This window comes from Melospiza georgiana, chromosome 10 (genome assembly GCF_028018845.1).
Source record: "Melospiza georgiana isolate bMelGeo1 chromosome 10, bMelGeo1.pri, whole genome shotgun sequence".
Lineage (NCBI taxonomy): Eukaryota > Metazoa > Chordata > Aves > Passeriformes > Passerellidae > Melospiza > Melospiza georgiana.
In genome coordinates this window covers 15,978,789-16,002,933 of record NC_080439.1, presented here as the reverse complement: position 1 = coordinate 16,002,933, position 24,145 = coordinate 15,978,789, and positions in this window count along the sequence as shown.

Sequence of the window (24,145 nt, the reverse complement as noted above, 5' to 3'; positions counted from 1 at the left end):
AACAAACAACTCTTAGGAAAATCTCATTTGGTCTGATTCTATCAGAACATCACTGAATTCTCTCTGAGACTATTCTAGTGCTGCAACTTTGGATACAGTTAGAAAATATTGAAAACACCTAGGTCAGCAGACCTTTGTGGCTTTGTGCGTTGACTCACATCTTTCTTTTCCATTCTCTTCCCTTTTGCAACTTGAAATGCCTGTGAGGGGATTTTCGTTGAAGTGTGTCAATGGCAAAATCAGGGCACCAGCTTGCTAAATAAACAATCAGCCCCCAAGCCATTCCAGAAAAAGGAAGAGATTTCTCATACTTACATCTTTTGTGAGTTCAGGTTTATTTAGGTTTTGAATCCCTCAAGGCAAGCATGCAATGTGTAAAGCAGAAGACCGTAAGAGAAAAATTTTACCCCTATTGCTTACCAAGAAGGAACAAGGCTTTTAGAAACCGATCAGAATGCCACACTTCATTAAACAACATCAGCCTTCCTTGTCTAATAAACTTTCTCCTTTATTTTTCTATTGCATTCACTTGTATCTATTTTTAAAAGGTAGCTTAGCTTCCATATAAACAAGATATTAGGTGACCAATGGCTCTTAATGCTTACACTGTAAGAGGAACATCCAACTGAAAGGAAATCTCTCTCCCTTTTATATCTTTCTTTTGAGTCTAAGAACGCATGGATGTTACTCAAAAATAGTTCAGGCTGTATAGTTAAACACAACTTGAGTCATAGTGACACAAGAATTAGCAGAAGAAATTCATTCTTGTCAAAGCATCCAGGATCTCACATGTTAAAGGTCTAATTTGTGCATACCTAGATACATGCAAAGATACAAAGGATGTTGATTTTCCATATGAATGCAAAGATTTTCAGAAGTATGCAAAGAAACCTGACACCAGAAACCTTTCTCTCTTTCAGATTTGGTTGAATAAAATGACACCATAATGGAATGGCTGACTGAAGTTCACAAAGCTTGAAAACAACTCTGGACCTGTTCTCAAACATTCATAGCTTCCCACTGGCATTAGAGATGAGTCTGAAGTTTCTTCAAGTTGAAGGATATTCAGATCCAGGATGGAATGATAGGAGAAGGCCAGCAATACATTGACGTTCTAAATTTGAATATAGCTGCATTCAAAAGCACTTGGATCCTACCTGTGTATAAGAGCTCCTTCATAAATAAATCAAAGATAAGAAAGATTACTGAACTCTCAATCTAGTTGAAATGCATACATGATGTGAGAGAAATGAAAATATTTTATTATTGGAGAACAATTAGGGTTCCCTAGTGAGCCCCAGCAGAATTAATTGCATTTCTTACCATGTTCAGAGGAAGTTAAGGGTGACCCATCACAACTGGGACCCAAGTACATTATCTCATGGTCAGGTGACTAATTTTTTTCATTTTGCAGAAAATAAAGCAAATTTCACCTTAGGCAGATTTAATGTGCCTATAAAGGAGCAGAGAACAAAAGTGGTTCTATAGAAAAAGAAAAGCACATCTATAATTTCACTTCTTTTGCTGATTAAAGAATAACAAACTTTTCCTGAGGTTTCTCCATTGTCTCTTGTGACCACTGACTGTCTCTATACTGCATTATTTTGTGAAAAACAGAAAGAAACTTTTTATAAAGTTCACCACAATTTGTTACTGCTCAGCAGGAACATAATCTGGACTTCTTGCAGTGCTGTAACCCAATTTATTTCCCTGTCAGACCACTTGATGGATGTGTCTATAGAGTTCTCAAACAGGAGATAAAACTTTTTACCACTAACAGCAGATAGTACTTTGCCTTTCATCTGCCATCCAGGGGTTCAAGCAGCACCTGCTCAGCAGGGCTTCACTAATTCAGTTCAATTTTTTGAACAACACATTTAAGATTTTTTTTTTTTTCATTTAGAATTACAGCAGAAATAAAATATAAACATTTCCATAGGTGAAAATCTCCAGTCTGGAGTTTGCAGCCTGAGCAGTGTGCTATTCCTTCATTTTAACTCACAGCAATGCTGACCTTAAATACAGCCAAAGAATGAATATTTAGACCAGCTGCATTGAGGCTCCAAGTGAGATGTGTGAGCCTGAAAAAGCAACACACACATGCACTCAAAGTTTTTCTAATATATTCCCCTTTATAAGAGTGATGAAAATACTTCAGCTCTCAATGCTGACTTTATCAAATTTGAAAGGTACAACCACACCTACACATGAATGGGAAATCCCCTCTGAAAATGTATTAGGGCACTATAAATTATTATTCTCTCCTGTGCCAAATATCTGTTTTTCTAAGCTTAAAGGCAGGTAATAACACACTGAGTAATGACATTATGCTATTATTTAAAACAGTATTTCCAATTTGTCTAGCAAATAATTAAACTTTTCAATTTATAAAACTGAAATTTTAGAATTCAAATTTTCAAGACAATTCACAATAGATAAGTTTCAATGACCAATTTGTTTATAGGGAACCACAGCTAAAGGCAACAGAATCTAACAGAGCTGGAGGACAGAAATATCTGGACACACATTTTGTACTCAAAGTATCATATGATGATTATTAGCCATCATTCTAATTCTGTGAATGGTAAGCCAAGCATTCTACATGAAAGACAAGAAAGAGCAACAACATTCCTGCAAGAGTAGTTTTAGGGCCCAGCAACACAAACATCCCAGAACATAGAAATTCAACTGACTTTGCCATCAATACATTGATTAGTAAAAGCTCTTGATTGCAAAAATGCAGAGATAACCACATGAAGAGCAAAGCAAGCTCATAGCACACTGATTTTTAAAAGTCCACCTCAAACCTACCTACTGCCCCAAGCTTTCCTCACTAACATAGACCAACTTTTAAAATCAGGGAGTACTTTTTCTTCTTCATTAAATTAAGCCCTTTTTCTAAGGATCCAGATATTCACTTAAGGCTGGAGAAAAGGAAATCAGCCTTTGGTAGGGGTCTGAAAATTGCCTATCACTGTGTTCTGCTCCTCTTCCCCTAATCCCTTCACCAGTCCAATGTCAATATTCAAACTAAATGCAGCTCAAACGCCAAGGATTTTTTTATTTTCTTTTTTAACATCCAAGAAAATGTGAAGCAACTTTGCCTCTGCTAGAGCTGCAGCTAGTCTTCTAAATCTAAGAAAACAATCCATAGCTTTACAGGTTATTCTACACCATTTGGAATTAATTCATAATGAGTCTGTAGTCCAGGATTCTTCACTGAAGGTTAGATCAGACACCACTCTTTCCACTCTTTTGGAACTGTTTCTTTAATTAGATGTTTGCAAATATCTTTGTGAAAAGTATAAAGCAGGCAATGGCTAATAAAAGAGAACCTGTTTTAGAGGTTCTAAGACACTATTTCCTCAGCAACCAAGTAACTCCCTTCTGGGAACTATTGCAGAAACCAAAGTTATACATAGTGCATTCAGAAGCCAAGAATAAAGTTCAAAAATAATCATATGTGTTAGAAGCACACTTATTACAGAAAAAACATGTTTACTCAGAAATCCTCAGAAAATACATGCTTTATGCAGAGAATACTGAAAAAAAAACATGCCTTAAGAAGAGAACATCCTGAAAATATGCAGTAGATTCTCTGATTTTCATACCAAAGTCACAACTCCCCAGAAGAGATTTTGCTGTGCAAGTAAATCATATTCAGACTTTATGGTGACATTCCAGTGTCTCCAACAGTATATCTGAATGTGCATAAGGCTTTTGTTCCTCTTGTTCCCAAAAAAGAAAGAGTTCACTGCTTGTGAACTATACACTATTTGCTTCTCCGTGGGAATATTGCCAATACAGAAGCCACCCTATCAACAGCTGAATGATCTTCAAAATTTTCTTCTTGAGTCAGAAATAACACTGAGAAGATGGTTATGTCACCAGATTTCCTGCATTAGAGATGTTGTTGCAAAATTGGAAAAACCTTAATCAATTTAAGTGGCTCAATAAAGTTTGACCAGCGTCAAGACTGAAAAGACTATAAAATACTGGAGTTGCAGAAAAGATGATAGCATTGATTACGGTATTAAGAGTCAGGATTTCTCTCTCATAACACCCAAGGGCAATGTTGACTTAAAACAAAAGGTAAAAAAAAGACAGTATGAGATGGAAATTTCTCAGTTTTCTAGTGCTAGGTGAATTAGGTATGTATAACCTTTCTGTCTGCACATAACACCTCTGTTCCCCCAAACTCTTTTAGTCATTTTCAAATTAGTCTGTCTTGCACTCCTACTGAAGGTTCCCACTGTAGAAATCCAAACTGGCTCTCAGTTCTCTATCTTCCTCTGAAAGATATTCCTCTAAGGAAATCACCTCACAGCAGAAATTGCACATTATTTTCCCTCTTCATTACATATGTCTTAAACCTGAATCTCTTAAGCTCCCCTCATTTCAGATGGGATTAAGTGCAGTACAAAGTGTTTGTCTTGATTTAAACAGGACTACAAGGCATCTTTTCATTCCAGGATTGTGCTACTTCAAAAAGTACAACCTGCAGAACAGCATTAAGGGGTAAATTAAAAGATTCGCGATATTTTAGTTCAAACATTCACCAATATTCACTTTGAAACTATTAGGTAACACCTACAATGCTATAAAAACAGTACTTGCTACCAAAAAATATTATAAAAGCCTATAAATAATTCAAGTTTGCTATCAAGTTTCCATAAGCATCTGTGAAATTCCAGTCAATCTAACAGATAAAACTAGAAGTTCTACTTCCACACTTATTTCAAGAGTCAAGAATTATCATAAAGTTCTTACAGTTCAGATGTAATAAATATGTGTTTAGGAAAAACATACCTATTTCAGATTTGAAATGCCTGCAAAAGCAGATTTCTGGTTGTAAATAAAGATTACATTAAGCAGCTCAATATCCATCCATACACATGCAAGTTATTTTAATCTTTTTCACATAAATAGTTAAGATTTTAGCAGGCTTAAGATTAACATAGTTATTCCACAATCAACACCAAAATCATATTCATGCTTTTGCAATGCCAACAACTATTGTAAGAAAAAGCTATGTTACAAACTACTCTAACAGCAGGATTTTACAATAGATGAACACAGGAGTAATTTATAATGCATTTGTTGCTATTAAAAAACAAATAAAAATTTATAGTGTCTGCTAATTAACTTTACTGCTGAATTAGTAGTATTCCTCACTCTTCTTAATTAGAAGAAATATTGCAAGAATGGCATTAAAGTCAAACCCTTCAGTGCAGTAAAGGCTGACATTTTAAACCCCTCTGTCTCATCCTCTAACACACATGGAGCCTTTGGAGCTGCATGCACCAGGGTCAGGACTGACGCCCTCCACAACACATGAACATGTGATGGAGCAGTTTAAGCAGCAAATATCAGAAATAAATTCCCATAGTTTGAGCACAAAATCTAAGTGCAGCTATTAGTAGAATCTCCTTCAGCCATAATCAAGAAAGTGCCTCCTGGTCCAAGGCAGGGAAGTCAATACACCTAAATAGCAGGGCACATTGTGCCAGCACATCTGTCCATGGAAGTGGAGATTCAGCTTGGCTGTGACTGTAATCTCCATCAGCTGCCACAAAAGATGTGAAGCATTTACATTGTGTACATTGTGCATCAATAAACATTCACTGGTTTGTGGATTTTTTTGTCTTGCTGCTGCCAATCCCAATAGTACTTTGTGGCAAATCTAAAGACACATCCAGTTTGTTCATGAGAAAAAAACAACAGAACAAGTACATTATCTTACCTTTACTGAAGTCAGTCATGCCAGGATTGAGCCTGTGTGAAAGCAGAAAAGCATCTGACAGCAGAATCTCTGAAATACTCATTGGAATTCTTCTTTTTCTTCTTGGTATTCTCAGAGGTCTGGGCCATGCTCAAAGGGTAGCAAAGGACCTGTCAAAAGAGAGAGAACAACATGGTGAATGAACTCTGCTCCCCATACCCCTTTGAGGAAGGGATCCTCAACTTCCTCAACTCCCTCATGAACACCAGCTGTCAGGAATGCCAAGTCATTAGGTGAGATAAATAATAAATTCTGCTTTCCTCTTCTCTAGACATATTTATTGTCTTCACATCTTGAATGAGACGTTAGACTTACTAATTAAAACTGTTATTTTCCTTAACTACATAGTAGTGAGAATTTGTTATAATGCCTCATCAAATGTCTGCACACTGTGGGCAACATTCAAGGTTTGACCTAAAAGTTAATTTAAAATACCAACCAAAACAGTTTCTATTCCAGCCATAAAGTGTTGGCTGGTAATCTTATCTTTCAGGAGTCAGATATTTAGGTGCAGATCCCTACACTTTATATTAGGTTTTAATTTTATGATTTAAAATAGATCCAGCAGACTTCCTCCACAATGACCATATGTCTGCTGTGCTAAAAGGCAGAATGAAATCCTACCACAGACAAACAAAAATGCCAGTGCTTACTGTGCCATAAAAGTATTCCAGGACTGAATAACATTTTTTTAAAATTTAATTAAAACAATACAAATTTTCTCATTCACAAGTAGCCTGATTTTTGTGAGCGTACCTATCAATATATTTTTCAAACTCTATCAGTGTCACTCAGTATTTTCAAGCTTTTTTTTTTCAGATGAGGAAATGCAATTACTACTAGCTTGCCAAGCACATGATTCTCTAAGTACCATTTCATGAGCACTGAAGACCATGAAGCTAACTTCTCTTGCTTGCTCTTTTCTGCATCTTCAGTTTCATGCCTTGGAGAAGGACGTTGGTTCTAGGAAGAACACCAAAAGTTTGGAGGGCTTAAGTGAGACCTCAGACCTTGTAGTAGCCATGAACACTTGGATCAAGTGCTTCAGAACTCTATCTGTACTCATATTACTGAAACACTTGAAGTGTTGACAGAAACTGAAAAATTTGCTTCTGAATCAGGCAAAGATGTTTCTCTTATTTAAAAAAGTCATTGAATATATACAAATGTGAGTGCACATGAGCATATTTTTACATGACCATCTTCAAAAGCTTAGAAAGTGTTCCATATATTAAGTTTTCCAGTGGTTTGACTGCCACATAGCCACCTCATATTACAAAAGGACACTGCACGACTGGCACATTAGACAGATAATGCTCAGAGAAATAAACTAAGCTTGTTTATAAACTAACCATGGTTATAAGTCTTTGAAACTAATCTAGTATTTGCTGCATTGCTACTGATTTGCTCAAGTGTGACTAAACCAAGAGTCCTGTTCACATGCCTGAAAGGTTGACAAACACAAATATACCACAGATCATGAAACAAAGCAAATTTAGAATTCCTTGTAGTGTTCAGCATCACAGTTCTACAGATGTTGATCCTGACTAGCTGCAAAGCTGATCAACCCTTTAACTATGGTTAACAAACCAGAGGCAGATGGGTGACAGTATAAGTGATACAAACATTCAAAATGCCCAGACACATGGAGCTGGCACCACTTGTTCCTTCCAGGATATGCTAATCAATGCGAATCCATGCATTAGTTATAAGGTGTTTTAATTCCAATAATAAACATTGTGTGATTGATGAATTTTTCCCAGCTGTTGTGTATATAGTTGTTTAATCAGAGCATGCTGGCAGAGGCTGTTAATCCTTCATTGAGAGGCTGACTCCATGGCATTGCACTTTCTGCAGGCCAGGGTGAGAGTTGGTAGAGGGACTTGGGCGGCCGGTCAGGGGACCTGACATTTGGCAAATCATCAGCGCATTAGATGACAAGCCAAATTCCATCAGCTTCCTAAAAATACTAGCAGGCTGAGAAACCAAGGGCCTTGACTGCCAGTGCTACCAGCTTTGATGGACACTGGATCTAAAAGCACAGGAGTGTCTACCTCATGTTACTGGTGCTCCCAGGGAAGAGGGGTGCCAGCCAACCATGAGTACCAGGAAGGAAACAAAACCAGCTGCCTTTGCAAAAAGCCTAATCTGCCAAAAGCTCTGGCCTTTGCTTTAAGTATTTGACCTCCTGGATCCATATGATTCCCTTGCTGGAATACTCCATCAGGGAAAGGGAATCCCTGGCTTAGGTATCATGTGACATATGCCTAACCAGAGCCTTAGAGGTGGAGATTCCCAAATCGGTACAAAACAGGGGGAGCTCACACTACTCCCTCACTGAAGCCTTTAAGGCCTGACTCAAGGAATGCCGTCCAGAGGCCAGCAGGGTGCTTATTTTCATCCACTCTGTGCAACACAAATGGCAACAGAACTGCCAGTTGTGAAAACAGTTCCTGCACCACACGTCTCTGTCCAGGAAAAGCTGAGATTTCCTAATTTACTCCACATATGCCAACAGTTTTTAGATGTTATCAAGCCTAGTAATATTCACACTGGTCACTTACAGGTGAAAGCAACTATACTAACAATTCCCTGAGCCAACTAGATGTTTAGGATGCTGACTTAATACAGAAAATAGTTAGAAAGTTTCCTATTCTTAACTGTGGTTTTGTTTCAGAGGGGCTGTTATAGATTAGACTCTTTACAGTACCAAGAGATTCAGAATTCAGTCATTAAACTGGATCCCAGGAATCAGTCAAAATTCATGTCACAAACAAACAAAACCCTTATTGTATTCCAGCTGCAGGGAAAAGTTACCTTGCCAGCAGCAGAATCTTTTATACTAATGACAAGTTGTACAGAATGTACAAATTCATCTATGTGCATTTGCATTAATTATGAAAAGTTTATGAAAAATTAAAGTATATCTGTTTAAGAATAATTAATGTATTATTTTTAACTCCTGAATACTTAAATTTGCCACTAAAAGCTTATCTCAACTAACAAACTCAAGCTCAGCTGCAAAATACATCAAAAAAGCTTTCTCCATTAAAAAAAATTCTTATCCCTTTTTTCAACAGTAAACTTTTCAACTCAATTAAAAACGATAGTGATTTATTGCTTAATTATACCATATCAATATCTAGAGAAAATACCTGTGCAAACGATGACAGTTTTGGCAAAAGATATTTAAGCCTAGTACCAGAACTGCCCTCATGGATTATGGTTCTTTGCATGCAGTAACTGCTTCCACACAATGAATTAAATGAAATATTTTTCTCACCAAATTCTTAGCCACCCAGGTACTTAGACATTTTGTCCAAGGTAGTGCCATAGTCCCCTTAATTTAAAAGAAAGTAACAGATGAATGCAGATTATCTGGTTGTGAGAAGAGGCTTAGATTTTCTCTCTCCTCTTCCTTGCCTTATCCCTAAATCTAAAACAAGACAAAAAAGCTTAAATATTTGTGATTATTTTAAAGGAGTTACTCCAAAAGTTTTTTGTTGCCTAGCAGCTCAGCAGCCCAAAGGCAGCTAAAACAACATTGCTCACTACTTAATTTCCCATTTATTTCTAAGAGAGCTGCAAAAGACAAAACTCATATCATAGGAAGAAAAGTCATGAAAGAGCCTGGCAAAACTTGCAAAAATCAGCAGTGCCAGCAAAGTCTTACACCATCCTATTCAGCAGCTCTGCTGGATGCTTTGCTTGCAGCAATTCAAATTTTGCAAGCAGTGACATGGAGCTTACCTTATCATTTGTCATAATGCTTTTCTAAAAGACAAATTATCAACTTCACAAGCTTAGGAGAGCTTTCTCTGCAGCTGCGTTACCTGGTGAACACTTTACTGAACTTCCCAGAAAGTTGAGAAGAAAGACAAGGCAATTTTATAACCAAAGAAGACACACCAAAGCTTTCCCTGGTTTTAGCAATAGTAGGATTCTTACACAAAGCCATTTAGCATTTCATACCTGAGTATGAGTTACACATGAAAGCAGAGCCTGACCCTGTAAACAGTTACTCCAGAAGTTTAAAGTCTGCTTGGTGTACTTTTTCTGCATACTTCATGCTCTCATTTATCTCAACAGCTAAAGAAAAAAGGAAAATACAAGGAGAGAACAGAGAGCTGGAAGGGAAAAAAAACCCACAGAAGGAAAATGAAGGGGCTCACTTATTAGTTGGGAGTTGATCCTGTGGAGGCAGCAGCAGCCAGTTTCCTTGGCACCAGGTATCCATTACAATACAAAGCTTAACAAAGGAAACCTGTGAGTAGTGTTGCACATGCCCCACAGTTTTTCCATTAAGATCACAGGCTACTTGGAGTTCATTCTCCTGATTCCCATGTTGTCCTACTCATCATTTAATACACACGAGTATCTTCAGTCATAGTTTATACAGGACAAACTTCATTGTTTTGCACTAAGAGGTTACATAAATCCACAAATTTTCTTAAATTACTTAGTAGACACTACACCATATTTAAATTGAGCCTTGATACCAAAGAAATCAGTTAAGAATATAAAACTAAAAATCTATACTAGATAGACAATTCAAAACATCATAACACGTCGCACTACCTCTGCTGCTCTTCATTTCCTCCGTAAACATAGGTTTTAAAACTCCCGCAATAAGTTATAGGGCAATGATTATTCAGTAGATATTGAAACAAGATCCCCTATATCCTCTTACCTTCTAAATCTGATCTCTTCTCCAGAAACAATTTTTTTGTCTGCATGAACTAGTAAGTGGGTGAATGTAAAGTTTTTCTAGTAACGACTGCTATGAGTGTCTTGATGTCATATTTTTCCAGCTGAAGCAGTGTGTGCGTAAATTTTCAACAGTGCCAGCTCTCAAACAAGCCCCAGTCCCCAGAGATCAAGTTACTGCTGTGTGCCACCAGCCCCAGGACAGCCTGGGGACCAGCACCTTCCCACATCCCCTTCTTACTCCTCTGGCCACTGCCCTGCACCTTCCCTGGGCTGGAGCCTGGAGCTGCAGAGACATCAGCCTTCCCCAGGACAGGATTCCTCATGCCACCAAGGCCCATCTTGGCCCCCTGCTCCACAGCATAAGCCAGAATTGTGTTACTTGTCATGTACTGATCAAATGCACATCAATCCTCATATCTCCAATTTCACTCACTACTCACCTAAGACAAAGCTCATGCTGATGAAAAAATAACCCACTTGGGCTTTTTTCCTTCTATGTAACACTACAGAATGGTTAGGTCTTGACATCAGCTTCACAGATAAGGAGAGGAATAATGCATGCAGCAGTTACTCTTGTGTTGTTTTAATTTTTTATGTCTATCAAGAAATAAAATCAAGGTCCCAATAGTTTAATCTTTAATGTAGCCAGACCTTTGCCTACTCAGTAGCTCTGTGTCCATTGAAATGTGAACTTTTCCCACAAAAAGCACAGGATTACAGCGCTGCATAAAATTTGCAGAGAAGTTCAAGGGAAAAAAAAAAAAGGCAAAAAAACCCCAAACCAACAGAAAAAGCCACTCTTCTTGCACATCTCCTGTAACACACCAGGGACTGGAGGCAGAACTTTAGAAAGTCTTTGCTCAGTAGCCTTTGAAAAGCAGAGCTGAAGCCAGCTTTGGTGCTCTGACCTAGCCTTTTTTCTTCCTCTTTCCTAACAGAATTATCCAGCTTTTGCTGTTTCCCGACACAATTCACCATTTTTGTTAGGCAGGCTGAGATGACAGAAGATGTTCATCCATCTCAGAGTCTGGACAGCCAGGTTTTCAGAGGAAATCCCGTGGGACCATTAGGACAGCTGTTCCCTCAAGTATTCCCTTCTGTTTTCAGTTTCCTGCCCTCTTTCGGAGTCAGACAGGAAATATCTAATAACAATCCCAAATTCTGAAGTCCCAAAGGAATGTAAAACAGCCTCTAAGGCAAATTTATTAACAATCTGATCTAAACACCCACAAATCCAGAAACACCCTAATAACATTTTTGAGGAAATGAATTTCAGATTTAAAGACAGATTTTTGTACCAGCGTAAGATTCAGAAAAAAAGCCTTAATGAAAGCAATTACTTTCCAAATACCAAACGACAAAAATTCGAGGCTAAAATAAAAGCAGGAGTTTTCACCATGTGAAATCACAAATCGTATTTTTAAAACCTTGAGACTGACTCTAATCTTCAATGCTGGACAAAGGTGAGAGAAATGGTTTTCAGTCCACTTATGAAAGACTCCACAGATTTCAAGTGACTTCCACATGCACAATGCAGCCCTTCCTGCACTGGGCCAAGAACCTACTCCAGTTACTATATTAGGTATCACTCTCCTGCCTATCAAAGAACTTTGGTGCTCTGACAAACAGTACTCAACACACAGATAACACTTTGGCCCTGGATGCCCTCTTTCCTTATAGTTTAGAACAACCCTCTCTTCCCATGGACATTATTCAAAATTGCTGAGCTTTGTGACAAAATCACCAGTAAATGTGTAAAGAAAGGCAACAGCAAAGAGACTATGAGCCCATAGATCTCAAATCCTTTTGGTTCAATGGAGTTGCTTCATACTTAAAACAGTGCAAGTGACAGCTGAATTTACTGCACTAAAATGATCATTAAGTGGCCATTCCTATTATTCTCTATTTTCTCCAGAATAAAGCAGTATTGTTTCTTTGAATTGTTTCTATACACAAATGTTCTTTCCATAGCCAAAATACTTTTTCTTTAAGAAACCATTGATATAATTTTTACTTAATTGAGTTTTTCAAACTCATAGTTTCTAACATTATCTAAAATTACATTTAAAAAAAAACTACTGGATTTTCTTGGTGGAACAGAGAAGCATTCTGCTGAAAAGATTATGAGATCATCTAAAGATGTCATAGTAAAAAGCAAAAAAGGGAACATAACAAAAAGTCAGCAAGAAAGAAAAGCAACAATTACTTCTCACAATTCTCTATTATAATAGAACCTCAGTTCTAACCACTACCAAATGGGGATTCATTTACGCTGCACAAATTGGCAAAGGTGACACCCAAACATTCACCATGTTACAGAAAAACATTAACATACTGGCTTTCATGTACATACTGTCAAAGACTTCCAAAAAACATTGTTATCCTGCTGGAAGGAAGTGATAACTCCAAACCTAAGTATACAAATATACTTTATTTAATATAAGGAGTTTATGCAGTTTTATTAATAAGCAAAGGAGAAATAAGCAGTCAGAGCATTTACACAAACTCCTATGCTCACATGCCTGTATCCAGCCCTTTTTAGTACCTTTTTTTTCCCATCACTTTCCCCACCCGCCCCCACCTTGTTATCTCTGCTCTCAACTGTATGCTTTCACCCATGCCATGTAGGATACCAAGGCCACAAGCCAAATTCCACTCTCAGTTACACAGATTCAACCTTTAACGTCAGAAGATTCACACCAGTGTAAACCAATAATAGATTTTGGCTGCCCTTATAGACCCAGTTTTGGCAGGTGGATGGAACAGAATTGGAAAGTTGTATTTATTTACCTCAGGAAACTGGAATTCACATCCAGCTTAAGAGATTTGAAAGAAGTTTTATGGCCCAAAAAGCTAATCTCTAACAGAGTTCCCCACAGCATAAAATCACTACAAAGGAGAGTTCTTGCACAATTCATTTTTATGCCCTTAATTCCTGTTTAGAAGAGGTCCAGGAACAAACAAGCGGGATACTGCAGAACAGAGGCAAGGTGTAATTGTAGCAAAGGCACGGGGTAGGACTTGGAGCCAGCACTACTTATTGTCAGCCTGGCTGCTGGTGAAGGGTTGCCATTCCCCTGTGGGTTCTGGGAGCACAGATTAACATTACAGATACAATGGCAGGGAAAGGGAAGGGAGGTAAAAATAAAGTGCCCTTTGAGAATTTTTAATAAGCCTAACAAAGGAATCATGCAACTTGGGAAGATGTAAATCACTTGTGAGCTGAAAAGCTTGTTATTTATGCAATATAGACAGCTATTTCAAAATTGCCGTGGAAGTCATTAGGAACACAGTTTTTAATTCAGCAACAAATGCAATATATGATGTATATAAATAAAATGTATAAAATTGGAGTGAAGACAGATTTTCAATGTCAACACACCATTAATTGCAAGCAACAGTCAAGCTCTAGATTATCATTAGAAGGTGGGCTGCTTCTTCAAATTAGGACTCCTGGGAAAGGAAATAAAGCATATTCAAAAAAGAAGCTGCTGGCCAGTGCACCCTAACAGGCTCAAGATCAAGTAAGGGAGGATCACTGCAGTGAGGCAGAGTTACAGCATGAACATAACATTTCTGCACCAAAGCAGATATTTAACACTTGGTAGCCCTACAAAAAATGCATGTTAGGCACAAGAAGAAATAAGTCCATCTTTCAGGGAACAAGCAGCAGAGCAGAGGCAAATACCTGCAGGACAGCAGCATCGTAGAGGTGGCTGAGAGGAATGTGTGGAATTAACAAGAGCACTTCAAAGCTTTGCTTTGAGATGCAATTGGCAGATATGCCATCCACAGAAGTTTAGTGTCAGGACTCAAATAAAGAGCTAATTAGCAGTACTGGGATGGTGACTGTCACCCACTAAGCAGAGAAGAATTGAGATTCAACGTCCAAGTCAAAAGATTTCATGTGGATTATGCAGATTCAATTCTATTGAAAAGGATGGTGTGAAGTTGTTTAAAGGAACTTCCGTAAGACATCACTAGCACTGGATAAGATCCGGAGGCAGATTTGCTTGGCAAGGTTTTGCACCAAGTCAAAGTCATTTAGCTCCTCAGCATCAGGGAATCCTGGTGCACTAAGACCTGTTTCAACAAGTGATCACAATGGAGCTTTTGAGTTTATTTCCATAATATTTAGGAAGCTCCCCTAGCTCCAAGCCACACAGCTTACTAGACCCAGGCAAACAAGAACATTTGACAGCAGAGCCAAGCCAAAGAGCTTAGCTGGGATCAACAAGCTGTTAGAGCTGACTATACACATTTGAAAAAAATATTACATAAAGTGATATGTATCTAAGGTCACTGTGGGAGCCAGGAAGCAGTGCCAAGACATTCCTGCAGGCTTCTCCCTTCCTTGGCTTGGCCTCATTCATGGACAGAGAGTCCAGCCCAAGCCAGGGCGCAGTAGAAGCTTCTGCTGGCTTCACCCACCTCTGACGATTGTCGGGTCATGTTGCAGAGTCACTTATATTTAGATGAACAGGTGGGCAGCCCCATTTCCAATTTAATCAAGTTAACACTTTATATTTCTTCATGGTTTCCATATTCTAATTAGCTCACTGTTGCAAACTAGGGAATGGGCTACTCCAGCCTGTCAGAAGTTTAAAATGCTATTTCTCTACAAAACAATGTTTTTCTTCTCTTTACAGGGAGAAGTTTTAGTGCCCAAATTTGAAAGCCCATGACTTTTCTAACATCCCACATGGAGATTTAGCAGCGAAAAATGCCCCAAAATTGTGTTAAAATTGACAGAGGAGCTGAAAATTTAGCATTACTTTTATATAGAGAGCTTATGTGTTCATTTCATATTACCACTGCCACTTTCCCACTTCCTACTGAGAATTCTATGGGATTATAAAATGTTCATAGAATGGTTTGGGTTGGAAGGGGACTCAAAGATCAGCTAGTCCCAAACTCCTTGCTAATGGAAAGGACACTTTGCACTAGATGAAGCTGCACAAAGCCCCATCCAACCTGGCCTTGAACACTTCCAGGGATGAGGCACCCACAGCTTCTCTGGCCCTTTAAGCCTGTTAAACCTGGTCCTGTCACTGCATGGCCATAAAAAAAGTCTCTCCCCAGCTCTCTTGGAACCCTCTTTAGATACTGCAAGGTTCTCTAAGTTCTCCCCAGAGCCTCATCTTCCCCAGGCTGAACCATTTCAATTCCCCCAGCCTGCCTACACAGGAGAGCTGCTCCAGCCCTCTGAGCATCTTTCCTGATCCTCCCCTAGACCCACTCTGACAGGTCCCCATCCTTCTCACCCATCTTCTCCCTACCAGAGCTGGATACAGAACTCCAGGTAGGAGCTCACAAGACAACAGCAGCAGAATCCACTCCCTTGATCAGCAGGTGATGCTGCTTTTGATGAGGCCCAGGATGCTGTTGGCTTTCTGGGCTGCAAGGGCACATTGCCAGGTCATCTTGACTTTCTCATCAATCAATACCCTCTAGTTCTTCCCTCAGGGCTGCTCTCAATCCATGCTCTACCCAGCCTCTGTATTTGGGACTGCCTCCACCCAGGTGCCAGACCTTGCTCTGGGCCTTGTTGAACTTCAGGATGTTTGCACAGACCCACCACTCAAGCCTAATTCCCTCTGGATGGAATCCCACCCTTCCAGTGTGTTGACTTCTAGAAATTTGTGGTGAATTTTTAGACACAAAAGCACCATGTCCTGCAATGGAGGTTTCAAAGCCAAGAGAGCCCTTTTTGGCCTCCCCACTCGCTGTATGTGGAGATATGCCCTGGACACTCTCCCCACAGCACAGAATCAGAATAACATTCCTCAATATGTTATGTCACTGGGCTGGCAGAGGCCCAGGACTCTCCACCCCCAGGCTGCCAGCATGACACCTTTCACTAGCAGAGCTCCCACAACCCACATATTTTCTCAGAGGTCTAGAGCCAGACAGCACAGCCAGAGAGTGACAGACACTCACCTCACCTGAGTGCATGACAGCAGACCCACTGGGCAGCTCTGTGCCTCACCTTGGGCCAGGTCCTGGTTTCTGTTAGGGCAGTCCAGCCCTGGGAGTAAGTATTTACCTCATTATTATTATTGGAACACATAAATAGAAAAATGAAACTAAAGTAGCCTTTCAATGAAACCAGCAAGATATCCTAATCTCTTCAAGGCACACCAGTTATTTATTTGTAGTTCTATAAAAAGCAGAATGAGCTTTCTGGGCTTGGGAATTTTTTATGACACAATCTCAGGTTCACCTCAATAAGTCACAGGTTATGAAAGGAGTACCTGTACAGGTGCCCTGTAGGAATCCCAAAGTCTAACTGATGACTACTAGCATTTTCCCTCTCTTTTAAAAATCTAAGAGATTTGATCATCATAAAGTGTTGATAGAAAACCACACCTGACAGTCTCCATTTTCACTCATGTTTTATGATAATTTAAAATAACATCGTGGTAGTAAATGTGTTCACAAAATGACATGATGAGCAGGCAACTCCTCCCGTTGCCCTGATGACAGGTAGGGTTAATGTCAGCAGTGTAAAGGATAATTAATCTTCAGTCAGTGCAGCTGCTTCACATAATTTTATCCTAATAGTGAATATCACATATCTTTGCCAAGTCAATTTAAAGGAGTAGAAACATCAGATGTAGTTTACCATGATCATTTCCACCCTCATCATAGTGAGTTCTCTAAAACTCATGAATTTATAGCTTTCTAGTGCTGTTTTGTTCCTATTATCATCTGAATAAATTTGTTAAACTTACTGCCTCCAATGACAGGAGCCTCCTCTGGGCTTTTTAATAGAAGACATGGCCTTTGGAGCTCAGGGTAAAAAAAAAAAAATGTAAGTTTTTGTTTGAAGTCTTTGCAGATATTTTTAATGCAACATCCATATGGCATCCAGCTTGTCCATACAATGAGAGACAGGACTTTTATCAATCTCTTACTCTTGCTGGAATATAAAGATGGACAATAAAATAGCCAGTGAAACAGATTTCTTGCATGGAAATGAACAATCTCTAACTGCACCCACCATCCAGATGGAATTTTTCCCCTAAAGGCAAAGTTGTTCCTCTATAAAGCTCCATGAGAGATAAAGGCAACTCATCCTCCATTTTTATCATACAGGCATATTGTTTAAAAGAAAATTGTAACAGAAAAGGTAGAAACCTTGAAAAATGCCTTTGAGGATGGAAAGCTCATAGATCATCCCCAGAGAAGCTGGAAGAAGCTGCAGGACATCCCTGATTGCTGCTGTTGCTGTTTTGCAGAAATGCACATGAGACCCCCCCAGGTCCCATATTCTCTGTGCCATTCACAGAGCATTGCATTCCACTTAGCAGCATATTTCTTTTCTGTTGTACAGTTTTGCAAAATACTGCAGCTAAAATAAAAAGGAGAAAAATAAACCTTTAGGAATGCAGCATACAAAAGAGTTTAGAAATATCCAGAGGTGAGGAATATATAAAGGAAGCAATCTAATGAGAGTTTAATCTGTGCAGCTCCAGTAGCTCTGCACAGACCTAGAGAAATAGACAAGAAATTATCATCAAGGAGCCAGAAATAGAGGAACATGGAAAAGTGCAAAAGTATCACCCACTGGGTGGCCTGTGTCCAACTTCATGGAAAGCAGCAATCAATCAGCTTCTGACAGCAGCGTTTAATGTTACTGAGCTAAGTGGCAGACTCCTAAGCAAAACGAGCTCACTGAGAAAGTGGCAAACTTCAACTTTGAAGACATTAATTAAGAACAAATCTGAGAAGCATTTCCAGAGAGAAGGTTGTGTTCAAAGCTGCAGCTTTGGGCATTGCCACCACAGGATTTAACACTGAGCCCATGAAGAACAGTGCCGACTTTAACAAGTTTTTCCACAGGTATAAACAGGTGTTGATAGTTGCAGGTCCCAGAGCAGACATGAAACCATGCCTCCCTGTGTGAGATTACTTCCACAGCTGAATATGAGCACAGTCAACATGCTTGAAAATTCTGCCAAGTTGTTCTGCCCAAATGTGAAATTTTCACAGCCAAAGAGCACAAGATTAGCTAGCACCAGGGTGAAGAAATGGTCTGGCTGGCTCTGGAGTCTCACAAGTAGTTTTACATGCAAGAATGGAGAAAAAACAAAAATAAAATTAAAAAATAAAAGTATTTGCAGATCTACATCTCCTGTTACTGAGCGTGGGAGGTAATGCAAACAAAAAGTTTGAACTTATGGAGAGAATTGCCAGATATACAAAAGGGAGACCAATTAAATCCTTGGAGCAATGCTACTACAAAATGCCAGACTCAGGAAACTGAAAAAGCTCTTAAGGAAATACCTGGGCATGTCATTTAGCCTTCTAGAAGCAATTCACAACAGTAAAAGCTGTTAAGTACATCCAAGGGCATGTTAAAACAACAGACTTTTTCCCTCTCCATTTTCCAGGACATTTAACAATTCAGATTTAATCTAGCAAGTCTCTGCTACAGCTAATATTCACAGGAATATTTTCTAAGCTAATTACTGAAACAGAGGTATTGCCAGAGCTATCAATCCATCTTTTGGGGTTTTTTTAAATGCATACTAGGAGCCCATTTTGCTTTCTCAAAGTTTTAATGATTTCCTGGTCCAGAACATAGACTTTATATAGAAAAATTGCATTCTTCTATTAGAAATGCACTCTGATAATTTCTACAAGATATAGCAAACCTGTGTTCTAGAGCACTGAAATGGTCTAGGCTGGAAAAGGGTCTCCTATACCCTACAGGTATCTGTACACAGAGGACTCAGGAGCAGGTGAATGACCTTGACTTTCATCACTTACCCGAGGCCAATATCACCAGGCCCTACATATAGATGGGGACTTGATCTGGTGTGACTACACAAAGGAGCAGAAGATGTGAGAGGGGCATAAAGATGAGTGAAGGATATAGGTTCCTTTTGCTTGACTCTCATGGCCAGTGTTGACCTAAATTGAGGTGTATGGTTTTTCTTGCCATGTGCAGATTAACATTGAGGACCCTCAAATCAAGAGATTTTTGGGAATTATCAAAACAGAGATGATGTAGATAAGTACAGTTACCATTATCCCTTTAAATATGATGAAATCTCATTTTTGAGGGCTTTATCAAATGTGAAGATGCTTCTTCTGCAGGCACATTGTTATATACTCATGCTCAGAGTCTTTGACCATTTCTACAATCAGATTCTCTGCTTCTCAGACACGCTGGTACTCAGTTGGATACTGCTAATATTTAGATGTCTCCCTTCACAGCAGTATTAGAGCACCTGGCAAACATTAATCACAGCACCCTGTGTCACTGTAAACACACTGCAGAAAGGAAATGAAGCAGAAGCAGCCCTCATCCAAACAGCAAATCCACACTCAAGTGGTAAATTGATCCACCTTATCTCAAATCTTCAGCCAGTTCTTAAACACTACATTACACACCTCCAGTTCTTAAACACTACATTACACACCTCCTAAGATCTTGCATAAACCATGGTATTTTTCAATGTTGGAAATAATTATTTTGTTAACTTCAGACAACAAGGACACTTTACAATGCTTTCATACATACAGCAAACAGACTTTCAGAGAAAAACATGCAAAATGAAAATTATTTTCACAAAATTGAAAGTATGACATTTTAGGAATTCGCCTGAATAATGACAATATGCTACAGTTTCCCTCCCAACATACACCACTTCTGTGAAATAAACAAGAGAGCAAAAAGTATCCAGCTATCAACAAACAAAAGTCAAATGTTTTTGTCCAAAATCTCAATAACTAGGATATGGAAATTTAATTGATCAACAAAAATGTTGATCAAACAGTTTAGCTTTTCAATTTAATACTAGTAGAATACTTTATTTTAAAAAAAGCCATTTTTATAACAGATTCTGGCCCATACATCTAGAGCAGTAAAGAGACAGTCACTACTCAAAGTCATTCCAGAAGGAAGCAGCATCTGCAGCAAGTGAAATTTCATTTTATCTGCAGCAGAAAAAACAAGGACAGTGCATACATTAAAAAATGTGGTGATCATCAGCAATTAAGAAACTAAATACAAAGTTTTTTAAAACCAGGAGAGACAAAGAAATAAAAGCAAGTTGAAGAAGGAAGTGAAGGCTGTGCACAGTAGTCTGTGATCTCACAGAGGAAATACACTTGGCCAGACTTGCTGGAATGCACACAGAGTAACATTATTACTTGAAAACTGCATATGAGCTACCAGTGTCACCCTATTTGCAAAACAGAAGCCACAAAAATATGAGAATTGCAGCCATACTATAAACACTGCACTTTAGCAGAGCTAGACAGATGTGTCTGGAGACTAAATAAAAAAATTAATCTAGTAAACAGCAGGGACAAAAATTCCAAGTATTTGTTACATTATTCCTTTGTTAGTAAGGATTGTAGACCAAACAAAACCCAGTATCACAAAGACAGCTGTAAAAAGATATACCTGGCATGGACAGAACAGAATTCACCATGAACCTATGACAACCACATAAAATAAATCTTGAGGTCACTGACTGCAGAGGTTAGAAAGATATTTAGCCCTTTCTTTCTGCTATTTGTGACAAAGGAAAACTCCTCACTGAGTTCTACCCCAGGTTTCCTACACAGGAAGCAAGGGAAGCCCAATTTTTCAGCTTCTTCCTCTTCTACCTAAACCAGAAAAAATTGCAGATAGGGCTCCATCTTAGCTTTTGAACTTCAGTTTGAGCCTGTTGGACACTGATGTTGCCAGACCCAGACTACTTTCTGGTCTTTGTGGAAGGTCACAAATCACCTTTGATCTCACTACTCACAGAGAAATCATCAAGAACCAGGCTGCTGCCTGTAGGGACTCTAGGATAGGCTCTTTCCAATGTCTTGCTTAAAATGTTGCTGCGTCACCAAGGCAGATCTGGTTTTGTTCCATGTTCAGAGAAGATTTCCCAGCACATATAAGAAATCATTTAAGACAATTTCACAGCACAAGGAACAAAATAAGGGCATCCACACATGGAATAACTACATTTAACCTCATTTTTTGAAGGTAGAAACCTGTGTGCCTAATTTAAACCTTTTATTTCACATTTTATAAATACATATCAAGTCCAAGTGGGAAAAAATATCAGGATACACTCTCGCTGTAATTAAAATTAGACTTTACCACTTCAAAATGCATCCTCTCAGATGCATCACATTTGCTTTAACGTTCATGTGAGAATCCTAAGGGACTTCTTGTTGCGGGCTTTTTAAACTAATATCATATGCAAATTTGGTTGATGAATAATATGAACTGACAAACTGCATACAAGATGTTGATAAGCAAAATGGATATTTAGAGTGAAAAAGTATCTGAACTTTGTAATGGGGCCTCAGCAGTTAAAGACTAAACCTTGCATATTCATGAAAGCAATTATTTTAAAAGGCAAAAAAAAAAAGAAAAATCACCTGAACAGCACATTCCAAAGGGGATGGAAATACACTAATTAGTTTGCTGTGATGGACAGGGAACAACTATGGCCTTAGAAGTCATGTTTTCTTTCCCATCCTTTTAAATAACAGTTTTAAACTGCAAACTCAAATGGCAAGAAATGCTACTTGCCCACAAAAGGAGCACAATCATCACAAGCTGCCTAAAAACATGGAGAGAAAGGATCAAACTATTTCAGAGTTTCTTTTTAGTGCCCAGTGAATAGTGCCCTCTGGGTGCCCATTAGAATATTCTGTGGTACTTGTGTGGAAGCCTTAGGCGCCCAGTAGGGATTGAAGCCACTATCAATTCATTACCTGTGGGATGGTCATCAACCTGCAGAAAGTAGTACTTGTTCTTGAAGCAATTACATTAGAGCAGATGAAAGAGTGGATATTCCCTTCTGAGAGAGCTATTTTTAGCTCTATCCTATGATAAAATCAGTACCACAGGTAAAGGGTGGATTTGCAAATTACAAAGCTCTGGCAGTAGTTCAGATCATCTCCCTTATTCAGCAACACATTTATTCCTGGGGTTAACCTTTAGCATGCTCAACATGCTTCACTGAATAGCAAAGACCTGCACAAGTGATAGAAAAAATAAATGTAAGCATGCAGCAAGAGAAGCATTGCTACTGCACAGATTACATTCAAATTCCTGGCTTAGTCCAAGATTTTAAATCAAAGTTCCCTGAATATAACCTGCAAAGTTATCCAGGAAAATTCTGAAGTTATTTATTGGAGGAAAGAGTCTTAGCAATATGAGGCTATAAAATTTTCAATGAATGCTCATACATTCATATGGACACACTTAAATGCAATCAGGTACTAGAAACAGTTCTTCAGAAAAGCAGGTGATTGTATTTCAGAAATGCTGCAAGCTTGATGCATTAAGAGAAGAACTAAAGGAATATTAGAACTGACCGTGAAGTCCTCTACACTATAATATTTTCCACAAATATCTGGTTAACTTTTTTACTCATCTATAAAGGGATGTTGGTGAATGGATCCATTATTCCTTGGAGTAAAATGAGATGAGGGCAGTCTTTGAAAGAGGCATAAGTAAGAGAACCTCCTATAACTGTTTAAAAAGCTCTGGAATAAAAGTTCTGTTCAGACCCCTTTAGACAACAGTAAAATCCATCCATCTAACTCCACTAACATGTCCTTGCTGCACAGTTTACAGGATAGGAACACAGATTACAGAGCTACATGTTTTTTTCCACTTAGAACCACCTGTTAAACCAGCAGTTACACTTCCTCCCTTGAACTCTGTTTTCATAATATTTCTCTGCAAGGTGAGGCTAAAATTGTGATACTGAATTAAGAAAAATGCAAGGAAGCACCAATGCTTCTATTGGAAGCCACTAAACACCTGCCAAAATCCAATGCAGTTTTTAAACAAAATCTCCACGCTGAAGTGCAATCCTGAAGTATATCTGAAGATCCTGTAGGTCTTGTAAGATAAAACTTTACAGAGTTTTTAGGTCGCTGTAGGCCAAACAAAAGCTCTGCCAAGGCTGCAAAGTGACTGTTTGAATATTTTAGTCTAGTGCTGAACACGTGCTAAGATAACCTCCACAATCTACTCACTAAAATACTTCTAAGCCTTGTAGCTTGATAATTCAAGCCTGAATCTCCTTCCAAACAACCATTTAGAAGATGGACTCTGTTTTAAACGGGAGTCCAACTATAAGAAGATGGCAGGATTAAGCTCTAAGTCTCAAGGCCACAGCTGGTATGCTATTCTCCTCAAAAATGAGCTATACCTTTGTTCATTATTCCAGCACAGTTCATGTAAATATTGGAGTTTAGCCTCCAAGGATAGAATGACAGCATGTTTGTCCTGTAAACAGCCATGAATGCCTGTGATATTACATAACCTGCAGGACAAAATCTCACCAAGATAAATGTTTGTACAAAGTGGTTAAGTAAAACCATTTTGGAGTACAATTTTTGTGTAATAACAGGAATTAGAGGAAATCATGTACATTGAGATTCAGCTGTTTTGAGAAACTCCACCAGAACTGAACACATTTCTCTCTCTTTTGTGGAAGATTGTCACAAAAAAAGCAAGGAAAATTTAATTTCTACGTTTTAGAAAAAACAGATTTAAATTATCTGATTTCTGTAAAAACAAATTCTTCATGATGGAGGCAATATTTTATCCAAGTGTTTGTTCAATGTTTTTGCTAAGTGCAGTAGAATATATTTGAAGTATTTCCTAAATGG